Source organism: Pseudorca crassidens, chromosome 20, assembly GCF_039906515.1.
Source record: "Pseudorca crassidens isolate mPseCra1 chromosome 20, mPseCra1.hap1, whole genome shotgun sequence".
NCBI classification, from domain to species: domain Eukaryota; kingdom Metazoa; phylum Chordata; class Mammalia; order Artiodactyla; family Delphinidae; genus Pseudorca; species Pseudorca crassidens.
In genome coordinates this window covers 2,042,241-2,054,611 of record NC_090315.1, presented here as the reverse complement: position 1 = coordinate 2,054,611, position 12,371 = coordinate 2,042,241, and the positions used below count along the sequence as shown (strand labels likewise).

Here is a 12,371-nt window from a genome sequence, read left to right as displayed (position 1 = left end):
ACTGACACGTCCCCACGCTCTTCCCTTGGCGGTGCACTTGGACTTCATTTCCCAGAAGGGCCTTCACCCTATGCCGGCTGTTTCCAGGCACGGAGCGCGCGGGGCCCGCTGGGAGATGAAGTCCCCAACCACCGGCGCTGGGCGGAAGTGGCCTTAGTGAGCCTGCACAGGGCGACATGCGCGAGGGTGGGGGCGCTCCCCGACTCTGTGGTGAGTTCGCGGTCCCAGCGGGTTGGCGGTGCGAGGGTGAGGAACGGGGAGGCCCGTGTGTGCAGGCGGTGGGGCCCAAGGGGCGTGGACCGGGGCGGCCGGGCTGTGGGGGAGGGGAGAGAAGAGGCGGTGATGCGCGCCAGGGGGTGGGGGTGGGGAGCGACCTGTGCTGGCAGTTGAGACCTCAGGTGTGCATCCGAGCCCGACCCCGCATGTGTGACACCGCCTGTGTATGCAGGTGTGACCTCAGGTGTGTGCCTATATGCCCTGAACCCGTAGCCACCACTCCCCCGTTCACCTCCTCCCCAGCCCCTGGCAACCGTTAATCTACCTTCTGTCTCTGTTCTGGACATTTCATATGCATGGGGTCCTACAATATGTGTTTTTGTGTGTGTGCTTTTCTCACTGAAAGTGATGTTTTCCTAGTTCATTCATGTTGTGTCGTGTATCAGTACTTCATTTTTGTAGTTGAATAATATTCCATCGTATGGAAATAGACCAGTTTGTTTACTCAAGCATCACTGCTGTGAACATTCACACACAGGTTTGTGTGTGGACATATGTTCTCAGTTCGGGGGACTGAGGCAGTTGGTGTGTCCCAGGGGAGCCCATGTGTATGGCTGTGGCCACACCCACTCCCTGCTGCCTGTGCTCAGCCAGCAGTACTTCATTTACGAGAATCCCAGCCCTGGGCCCCAAGGTTCAAGCCAGAAGCTTGGAGCCCCACTGCTGTGTGAGAAGTAGACTCTGGGGACAGGAATCCATCCCTGCCAGTGTCACCTACAACCTGGCCCCTCAGCCTGAGACTACGACGACTGTCATGTATCTGGTGAGGCCAAGCAGTCCAGAGACCGAGCAGTTGATGGAACCCGAGGCACCAGGTGAGGCAGACGGCAGGGTGGTGGTCACAGGGCTGGACATTTTTCAGAAACCAGGTCTCCCTCAAAATATGCCCTTCTCCTTGCCTTCCTCAGCCTAGCCCAGACCACCACCTCCTCACAGGTCTCTGCCACCCTTTGCCCCTTCCACCTCTCTCCACATAAGACTGGAGGGGTCTTTAACCCTGAATGGTGAGGCCACCCCTCCCCTTAAACCCTCTGTCACTGCCCAAGTCATCAGAGCAGGGTCAGCAAACTCTCCCTGTAAAGCACCAGATAGCAAGTATTTTGAGCTTTGCAGTCCAAGCGGCAAAATCAAGGATGTCATATAGGTTCTTATCTAACAAGAGAGAAAACACACATCCACACTCTTTTCTTTTTTCCTGATGAAATCCACGACTTTGTTGATGGACACTGAAATCTGACTTTCATGTAACATTTGTCTTCTTTTCACCTTTCCCCACCCCAGCCACTTAAAAATGTAAAAACTATTCTTAGCTCATAGACCATACAAAAACAGGCAATGGGGCCGTGTTTGCTGACCCCTGATTTGAAACAAATTCACACTTCTTTCCATGCCTTCCAGGCCCTGCATGACCTGACTTCTACCTGTTTTCCTGGCCTCCCCTATGGCTCTCCCTTTGCCCATCATTCTCCTCCTCCACCCCACCGGCCACTCAATAGGGTATAAGCTTAGCCATTCAGAGGCCTTCCCTGGCCACCCAAACCCACATTACGCTTTTATGTCTTACCACATTTGAACACTTTACACTTGTTCCCATTCATCACAGACTGTAAATTTCATGATGTGGTGCCCAGTCCTTGGAGTACTTGTTAATGAATGAACAAACAGCCTCCCACAAAAGGTATTATTACCCCATTTTACAGATAGAAAACTGAGGCCCCAGGGGAATTGAGCAGCCCAAGGTCACCCATCAGGGAGTGGTGAAGGTGGGTTTGATCCTAGATCTGACATACTCCACTTACCCACCTCCCTCGCTTAGCAATGACACCAAGAGGAAGGGCGCACTGGGCCCCAGGGATCTGCTCACCACTCTCACCCCTGTGGGGAGGGGCAGAAGGCCTCAGTCAGCCGTTCCCTCCTGGGAGTCTCTGTCGGGACCTGAATTCAAGGCAGCTGGGACTATGATTTTCATCCCTCTTGAGTACTCGCCCACCTGGTAGCTCCACTTCATCCCCAACCGTCCCTGTAACAAGGGATCCTGAAAGGTGCCTTCTGCTGCTGTCACCCATAAGCCCGAGAGAGCTTGGAGCTGAGACTTCAGACTGTTACACAGCATATCATTCACTTTGTACGAAGTTCAAGAATAGGCACAACTCCTGCGCTGTCAGAAATCCCAGGAGTAACCACCTCCTGGCCGGGGAGGGCATTGCCTGGAAGGGAGCCAGGAGGGGTCTGTCCATGGTGCTGAAACGCCCCAGGGCTGAACTTTCCAACTGGTATCTTTGAGCCACGTTGTACGTATTGAAATCTGAATTAAATAAATAAACTTAAAAATCACAAATCTAGTTTCTCAGTCACACCACCTGCGTTCCTACTGCTCAGGAGCCACATGGGGCTGATGGCTGCCAAATTCCATCCTCACAGAAGGCTCTAGAGCTTGATCTGGACGATGGTTGCACAGGTGTGTGCTTGCTCAGAACTCATTGAGCTGAGCCCTGATGTCTCTCTTTTTAAAAATTACTGTTTTGAAGGCACAGACTCAAGTCTGACTGCCTTGTTTCAAATCCCCACCTACCCATTATTTGCTTCACAACCTTAGATTTAACCCTTCTGTGCCCCTGTTTTCCCCCACCTGTATAACAGAGGGTAGTGACAGTACCTGATTGTCCCCACATTAGGGAACTGGGCCAGCGTGGCCCAGAGAGCCTTTGAGAAGCTCACGGGCTGGGGGTGGCATGGGGCCGCAGCTCAGGGACTCAGCCTAGGCTCAGGGACGGTTTTAGAGGCAGGGTCTGAGGCCCAGCCCCCAAGCATCAAATCAGAGGGCTGCTTCCTATGGATGCCTGAGCCCCATGGCCCCTTGCCCAGCCTAGGAGCCAGGCAGGGATGCAGGGTGTAAAGGTAGTGTGGCCTTGGGCAGCAAAGACCCTGTGCGCTGTTCCCGTGTTGTGTTTCATTTCACAAAGACTTTTCACAGCGTAATGCTGTTCATCCTCCCGGAGACTGTCCCTGCTGTACCTGAGAGGAAACAGGCCCAGAGCAGGGATATGGGGCCAGAGGTCCAGGACATCCTGGTCCAAGCGTGCATCTTCCCCGGGTCACCCTGGATCCATGGTGGCTGTGCAGACCCCTGCACGAGAGCCGAGGTGGTGTGCCACATCCCCAGACTAATTCCAGGGGCACAGATCACCCCGTCTGTCCATGTGAACTCAGGCGTCTTCCCCTCTTGATGCCTCGGTTTCCTTCCTGTCACATGGGTCAGGTAGTGTTGCCTCACTCGTAGGGGCAGAGTGAGGATCAAGCAAGCTGATGGAAGGTTCCCACAGCAGGCCTGGCCCATAGCAAACGTTGGGGGCTGTGGTTCTGTGAGCCCTGGAGGGCGAACAGGAGGGAGCAGGCCGAGGGCAGGCAGCACAGGAGCAAACGCCTGTGGGGGGGTCTGGTCGGGGAGGGCCAGGGTCCCTGGGAAAGGGGCCACTGGCTGGCAGGGCTTCTGGGTGAGGGGACTTTGGGGCTGCGGCCCCTGGGGTCTGAGGGCAGATCTGGCCTACCCCAAGCCCCTCCCCTGCCCTCCCCCAGCTCCTCCCTCTCAGGGGAGGACCAAGGGCCATAAGCCTGAGGCCCAGGACCCCACATCCCCGTCAGGTGCTGTCCGCGTGAGTCTCCAAAATGCCTATGTTGTCAGCAGGCACACCCGTTTCTGCTCCTGCTTCTGTGCCACTTCACCTGCGAGCTGAACTGGAGCTGCAGCCCCCAGGGAGGGCGGGTCCTGGGGCAGGGCCAACCTCCTCCTCTCCCTCCCTTCCTCCTCCTCTCTCCACCCCAGGGTGGAGCTCAGTGACTCTGTCACTGATCGAGGGCACCTTGGGAGAAACCCTGACCCTGGGGGGATCTGGGACATGGGGTTCTCTGGCCACACTGTTTACCAGCCAACACCCAGGCTCATGACCACATCTAAAACTAATCACCCCCAGCGGCCCCACCTCCAAATACCTTCACATTGGGGGCTAAGGCTTTAACATAGGACTTTGGGAGAGACACAAATATTCAACTGGAATCGCAGCACCCGGTATCAAGGTGATAACAGCGCCAACTCTTGGCTTGGGCCACTCAGCGTGAGTCCCCCCACTGCCTCCCCCATGACAACAGGGTGTTCACATCCTGCTGTTTCTCATGGACTGACCCCTGTCAGACATAGCCCCTGGCTGAGCCAATGTGTGTGGGATGTTTCAGAGCCAGTGACGTTCAAGGACGTGGCCATGGACTTCACAAGGGAGGAATGGGGGTTGCTGGGTCCAACGCAGAGGATGCTCTGTGTGAGTGTGTGTGTGTGTGTGTGTGTGTGTGTGTGTGTGTGTGTGTGTTCATCCCCTGCCTCATGCCCGGTCACTCACACCCAGCTGTGTCCTTGCTCTGTGTCCCCAGCTGGGTCCCCTTTGTACAGACTGGATGCCTCTCCCTGAATCACCAGGGAGAGGGCTTTCCCATGCCTCAGGGCACACACTGCACTACTGTTCAGCCTCTTGGGGCCTGACTGACTTGTAGCAACCCCTTCCTCCTTTGTCACCATGGACAGGACTTCCTGATTCCAAACCAGATGTGATCTCCAAGCTGGAGCAGTGGGAAGACCCGTGGACTGTGGAGAGAGATGTCCCAAGAGGTCCAGGTAAGTGAAGGAAGTTCTCTCTATCTAATCATTTTTTAAATTAAGTTTCGTTTTTTCTCTCCCAGCTTTACTGAGGTGTAATTGACAAATAAAGGTTATATATATTTAAGGTGTACAAGGTTGTATTTTGACATACGTATACATTGTGAAATGATTACAACAATCAAGCTATTGATTCAGAGTTACCGTGGTTTTTTTAATAAATTTATTTATTTTTTTATTTATGGCTGCGTTGGGTCTTCGTTTGCTGTGCGCAGGTTCTCGTTGAGTGGCTTCTGTTGTTGCGGAGCACGGGCTCTAGGTGCGCGGGCTTCAGTAGCTGTGGCTCGAAGGCTCTAGGGCACAGGCTCAGTAGTTGTGGCGTACGGGCTTAGTTGCTCCGTGGCATGTGGGATCTTCCCAGACCAGAGCTCGAACCCGTTTCTCCTGCATTGGCAGGCAGATTCTTAACCACTGCACCACCAGGGAAGCCCAGAGTTACCGTTTTTCACCATAGTGAGAACACTTAAGATAAACTGTCTTAGGACATTTCAAGTATACGATGCAGTATTATAACTATAGTCACCATGTTTCAGATGAGTTTATTTCTCCTCCTGGGGCAAGGAGGTGGCGTGTACACCCAACAGAAAAGAGCCAAACCCCTTACTCATTAAGCAGTCAGTCCCCCCAGCCCCTGACAACCACTAATCAGCTTTGTGCCTCTGTGGAATTTTTGTATCTGGCTTCGTTCGCTTAGCATAATGCTTTCAAAGTTCATCAACATTAGCACATTATCAGCACTTTATTTTTTGTGGCTGAATAATATTCCATCGCATGGATAGACCACATTTTATTCATACAGTCTTCAGTTGACAGAGAGTTGGGCTGTTTCCACATTTTGGCTGTTGGGAACATTCACATACATACAAGTTTTTGTTTGAGTGCCTGTTCTCCACTCTGCTGGCCAGGCCCTGGTCCGGTGAGGGCGTGGCTGTGCCCCTCATGGCATCTGACCAAGGGAATGGCTCTCGGTGGCCTTGGCCCGTGCCTTTCTCTGTTCCCTTCTACCGTTTTCCTTCCTCGCTGTGCAGAAAAAGGTTAACACAGCAGGTCTGAGGCTGCTGTCCTTGGAAGGGCCTGATGCAAGGCTGGCCTTTGGCTGGTGTCTGAACTTGGATTTCGGGAGCGTGGGGTTCTCACCACTCCCTAAATGGTAACAGCGGCTCACTGCGCCTGAACCGTGCGTACCAACAACATGGTTTATACTGAGCACCTGCGTTCCTCCTGGGAGTCTGGAATTTTGGTACGTGCTCTGCGGTGGGTGCCCTTCCTCAGATGCAGGAGCCTCTGCTTGAGGCCGCAGGTCCGGGCCAGCAGCTCGTCCTGTTGTCCAAGTCAGGCCGCTGGGGCTCTGTCCCCGCGCAGATTGGCAGCGCACGTTCAGGTCGCGGCTTGAGCACGTTTCTTGCTTACATTTCAGAATCAGAGCCTGGGTCCCGAGCTCCCGACAAAGGGCAGGCTCCAGGGCAGGTGATGCTCTGGTTCCAGGGCAGGTGACGCGGGGGCTGCCAGGGCACACACCATCGTGAAGTCACAGAGCACAGAGGCCAGGCGGCAGCGGGGACGCGCAGCCGGCGGGAGCAGAGCCCCGAGCGGAGCCTCGCAGGAGGTTTTCCCTGGCTGCCCTTCCTCACCGAGCATCAGGACACGCCGGCACGGGCGCAAGCTCCCGCGAACCATGTTCGCCAGGAGGGCGTCGCGTGCATTTCTGCCCTGGATCCGGGAGAGGGCGTGTGCGTGGAAGCCTTCGGCTCTTTTCCAGACCACAGTCTCCCTCGAGGAGTCGAAGCTGGGGAGGACGCGCCGGCGCGCGGTGGGTGGAGAGGTGCGTTTGGCGAGAACGCGTGCCTCGTGGGCTGTCCGCCGAGTCCCGGCAGACGGAAGCCCCACGCGTGCGAGGAGCGTGGGAAGGTCCGGAGGACCCACGCGGGTGAGAAGCTGTTCCCGTGCCTGGAGTGCGGGCGCGTCTTCAGCGAGAGCTCGTCCCGGGCCCAGCACCGGCGCATCCACAGGGGTGAGCGGCCCTTTGCCTGCACCGAGTGCACGCAAAGCTGGACCCTAGCCAAGCACCTGAGGGCGCACATGGACGAGCGGCCCTACGCGTGCGGGGAGTGCGGCGGGGCCTTCCGCCAGAGCAGGTCCCTTGGCGGGGGGGGGTCGGGGGGAGACCACGCGAACGCAGCGGGTGTCAGAAAACCCTCCGTGATCGTTTGGTTCTCATGCATCAGTGAACTGCGGACGTGCCAGATGCGGCGGAGACCTGTCCGTCCTGGGTGTGTTGTCCCCCCAGCCTGCGAGGGCCCTGGGAGCGTCAGGAACTTGGGGCTGGTACAGAGCAACCGCTGTTGCACTTCACGCACTTCTCCACGCAGGGCCACCTGGTCGGGTGAGAAAGCTGGGCATGGGCCTGGGACCTGTCCTCTGGAGATGCTTCTCCGTGAGCTTCAAGGGGAGTCACGGCCACCCCCAATCCTCCCCCATGTGCAGGTTCCCGCGGGTGCCCACTCTCTGGTAGGAAAGATCCACAGGTGTGAATGGTCTTCCTCTCAGCAGGCCTGGAACAGCTCATTTCAAAGTTTTCGCCAAGGGAAAAGTGTAATTAAAAAACAAACAAGAAAAAAAACTATTTTAAAAAAAGGTATTTTTTTTTTAGTCCTTTGTGCCTTGCATTAACTCGGGCCATACGGTTTTCTGTTTCCCACCCCACCCCCAAAAAAAGGAAGCTCTGTGTGCTGAAACGTGGTGTCACCAAGTCCAGCTCTTTAAAAACTGTGTCACTCCTCAGCTTCAGCATGAAGACTGTTGAAATCAGCTGCGACGGTGATGCCGGTGTAAGGCTTCCACACTGTGTGAGCACTTTGCAAGTGTTGTCCCATCTCATCCTGTCAGCGGCCCTGGGATGCAGGCATCTCTATCCCCACTTAGAGCTGAGATTCTGAGAGGTTAAACTGCTTGCCCAAGGCCAGCTGGAAGCCATTCACTGTTCAGGATGGAAATATTAGATGTAGCACATAAGGACAGCGTGGTGGAAGTCCATCCATCCCTTTCAGCGGACACCAAGGCGTGTGGAATATAAAGCCCCCTTGAGTATGGGGAGATAACAGGAGGGTCGGGTCCCGTCTGAAGAAGCAACTCGAGGCAAAGGCAGCGTGGGAACTGGGCAGTCCTTGCTCAGCCCAGACGCCGTTGGTGAAGTGCCTGCTGGGAGCCGCGAGCTTGTTCCCGTCACAGGCGGGGGCCTTTCACTTCCTGCACAACTTGGCTCAGGGCTTCCCTGTGGCCACCAAGGTAAGAGCCAACCTCAAGCCCAGCCTCGAAGCCCCTGCACTTCCCCACGACGGCCCGCCTTTCCAGGCTCATTTCTCGTCGTCCCCCAGGCAGTTTGCAGTGACCAAACCTACCTCCTTCCGGTTCCTTAGACAGCCCAACTTGTTCTCGTCTCCTGTCCTCGGCATCAGCTCCAGGGTGACTCCCTGAGCAAGTCAGAGGCCCGTGGCCCCCTCGCCCCCCCCCACCCTGGCAGCACATCCCTTGTGTGGCTTTTGACTGTGTCTTTGTTCAGAGCCCCCCCCTCCACCGCCCCGGGCCAGGAGCCCCATTAGCACATGTCCACGTCTCTGTGTCCCTATCTCCTGGCACGTCACGTATGGGGACTGCGTGAGTGAGCCAGTGAGACACCGAATACAAAACAACTACTGGGGGGTCCCCCAGACCACCCTGTGGTTTGTGGACAGGGAATGTTGCCTGCCATTCCAATAGACAAAGATCAAGCCATCAGCCAGTGCATGCCTCCAGACGGTGAGCCCTGAGGGGAATTCAGGATGGAGAAAAACAGGAAGCATTCTGTGGATAACACAGAATGTTATCCATTCTGTGCTTTGGATACTGGCCTAGATAGTTAAGATACATATCTAAGGAATAATTTCAATGAACCCAGACTCTTGCATCTTCCAATACATAGAAAAGCACTAACGTTATTAACTTGAGGTGTCTGTTCTTTGCGATTAGCAGTAGTCTTCTGATGTTCGACTACATGTTTTGTTGTTTGTTTTTCCAGCAAAAAGACCTCTATATCCTGGCTCCTCCCTTACCTCTTTTTTTTTTTTTTTTTCCCTTCGGTACGCGGGCCTCTCACTGTTGTGGCCTCTCCCGTTGCAGAGCACAGGCTTCGGACGCGCAGGCTCAGCGGCCATGGCTCACGGGCCCAGCCGCTCCGTGACATGTGAGATCCTCTCGGACCGGGGCACGAACCCGTGTCCCCTGCATCGGCAGGCGGACTCTCAACCACTGCGCCACCAGGGAAGCCCCCCTCCCTTACCTCTTTGAACAATGTTACTGCGAACATTTCTGTATAAGATTTTGTGTGGACATATGTTTTCATTTCTCCAACTGTTTTCCACAGAGGCTGCATCATTTTACATTTCCACCGGCAATGTATGAGGGTTCCTATTTCTCCACATCGTCACCTACACTTGTTACCTGTCTTTCAGATCACAGCCATCCTCTTGGGTGTGAAGTGGGATCACAGTGTGGCTTTGATTTGCAATTCCCTGATGACAAAGGATGTTGAGCATCCATTCATGTGCTTATTGGCCATCTGCATGTTTTCCTTGGGGAAATGTTACTGTCTTTGCCCATTATTATTTTATTTATTTATGTAGCCACACTGTGTGGCTTGCAGAATCTTAGTTTCCCCACCAGCGATGGAACCTGGGCCCCTAGCAGTCCTAACCACCGGCCCACCAGGGAATTCCCTGCCCATTTTTAAATTGGGTTATTTAGGGGCTTTGTTGTTGGGTTATTTGCGTTGTAAGAGTTCTTTATACATCCCGGATGCAAGTTGTGTGTTTGTGTGTCTGTGTGTCTTTATGTGGGTCTGTATGTCTGTGTGAGCCTGTGTGTGTGGCTGTGTCTGAGCAGGTACAACTTTGCCTCCCCCCATGGACATGGAGAAGCAGAGGGCGTCATGGTCATCTGGGAAGAGCAGAGGGTTTATTATCTCCGTGTTACAGAGAAGGAAGTAGAAGGCCAGATAAATGAAGTCATTTGCCCATAAAAGAGTTAAGAGGCAGAACTGGGAATTGAAATCAGCTGGGTCCCTCTCCATAGCCTTTGCTTCCAACTGCACTATGCTCTTTCTTATCCAGTGGCTCTCAGCCTTGTCTGCACATTAGAATCATCTGGAAACTTTTAAAAGTCTGGATGGGGACTTCCCTGGCAGTCCAGTGGTTAAGACTCCACGCTTCCACTGCAGGGGGCACGGGTTCGATCCCTGATCGCGGAACTAAGATCCTGCACGCCGCATGGTGTGGCAAAAAAAAAAAAAAAAAAGTCTGGATGCCAAGGCCAAACCCAGACCAATGAAATTAGAATCTGTAATAGGCAAAATAATGCCTCCCCCGCCCCCCCAAGTTGTCCAAATCCTAATCCTCAGAACCTGTGAGTATGTTACCTTACATGGCAAAAGGGAATTTGCAGATGGGGAAAGTATCCTGGATTACCAGGTGAGTCCAGCTTAATCACAAGGGTCCTCATAAGTGAAAAAGAGATGCAGGAGGGTCAGTCAGAGAAGGGGATGGAATGATGGCGAGGCGGGTGCACAGAACAAGGCACGAGGGCAGCCTCTAGAAGGTGGAAGAGGCAAGGAAATGGATTTCTCCCTTAGAGCCTCTAGAAGGAACACAAATGCCAACATGGTGACTTTAGCCCAGTGAGATCCATTTTAGGCTTCTGACCTCCAGAAACCTAAGGTAAGAGATTTTTGTTATGAGCCACTGCATTTGTGGTAATTTGTTATAGTAGTGATATGAAACTAATACAGCCTCTTTAGACACAAACCAGACCAGTTAGCAGAGCCAACTGCACCCGTGTGTATAATAGGAAGAAGGACATGATGGTTCATCGAAGTGATAAAATAGGAACCAGGAAAATCTGGGGTTCCCTTCACTGGGGGGAGGCAAGTTAGGCTTGGAGGCAGGGAGGTATCAAGGCAAGTGCTGCAAGACGTCGGTGACGTGAAGCTGGGCTTGGTGGAGAGGGCAGGGCTGGAGGGTGGGAAGCAAGAGCTGCCAGAGAGAAAGCCTTTGGTGGTGCAAAAAGGGAGAAGGTCATGGGCAGAGTTGACAATCTGGATGAACCGACTAGGCTCAGTAATTGCCTGGTGTGCAAACGGGGCTCAGTGCAGATGTGGTTTATTGTTATGATTATTGGGGTGGGCATCATGGGGCTGTGCTTTTGACAACAGAAGTGGGACAGCAGAAGGCAGAAGACCACAGAGAAGGCCAAGAAGACCCAAAGAAATGAAGGCCACCAGTGCCACCCGCAGGCCAGAGCCCAGCACTTGATGGGTGAGGTGGGTCTTTGTTGGGGAAAGTGAAGGATTCCTTGGATTAGGGTGCCCATGGTGTGCCTACCAGTGGTCAGGAACTGCAAAGGGACCATTTACATAAAATATCCGGAATAGACAAATCCCCAGAGGCAGGAGGCAGATCGGGGGGTGTCAGGGGCTGGGGGCAGGCTGCTAATGGGCATGGGGTTTCTTTTGGGGGTGATAAAAGTGTTCTGGACATAGATAGTGATGGTTGCACAGCCTTGTAAAGATACTAAAAACCACTGAATTGTACACTTTAGAAGGGTGAACTGAAGGTATGTGAATTACAGCTCCAAAAAAATGGTAAAAATTTTTAAAGGGGAAAAAGAAAATGGAAAGAGGGCCAGATAAAGAGGCACTGTGACCACATGGTTGCAGTGGGCCACACACATGACATACATGATGCACACCTTCCCACAGCATCCACACCCCTCACCCTCCTCAACACCTCACCTCCTCACACCCGCCTCACCTCCTCACACACCTCTCACCTCCTCACACACCTCTTACCTCTTCACACACCTCTCACACCTCTCACCTCCTCACACACCCCTCACACCTCTCACCTCCTCACACACCTCTCACCTCCTCACACACCCCTCACACCTCTCACCTCCTCACACACCCCTCACACCTCTCACCCCCTCACACCTCTCACCTCCTCACCTCCTCACACCCCCCTCACCTCGTCACACACCTCTCACACCTCTCACCTCCTCACACACCTTCACATCTCTCACCTCCTCACACACCCCTCACACCTCTCACCTCACACACCCTCACACCTCTCACCTCCTCACACACCCCTCACACCTCTCACCTCCTCACACACCTCTCACCTCCTCACACACCCCTCACACCTCTCACCCCCCACGCACCATGCATGGTTCCGCCTCCCGCACACCCTCCAGCCGGATCATCCACACACCGCCACCACTGCCCCACAAAGTCACGGCCGCTGTCCCCACGGCTCACGCACCTGGCCGGACTACAACTCCCGGCGTGCCCCCCGACTGCTGGGTG

The 12,371-nt window shown here is 54.2% G+C and overlaps 1 long non-coding RNA gene across 1 annotated transcript; it reads left to right on the top strand.

Annotated features, from left to right (window-relative positions):
- Nucleotides 1-116: 116 nt before the first annotated feature.
- LOC137215661 (uncharacterized) lies at nucleotides 117-11,781 on the top strand. Its single transcript, XR_010939359.1, has 4 exons — nucleotides 117-210; nucleotides 4,850-4,939; nucleotides 7,698-8,266; nucleotides 9,137-11,781. It is a non-coding gene; the product is annotated as an uncharacterized lncRNA (long non-coding RNA).
- Nucleotides 11,782-12,371: the final 590 nt, after the last annotated feature.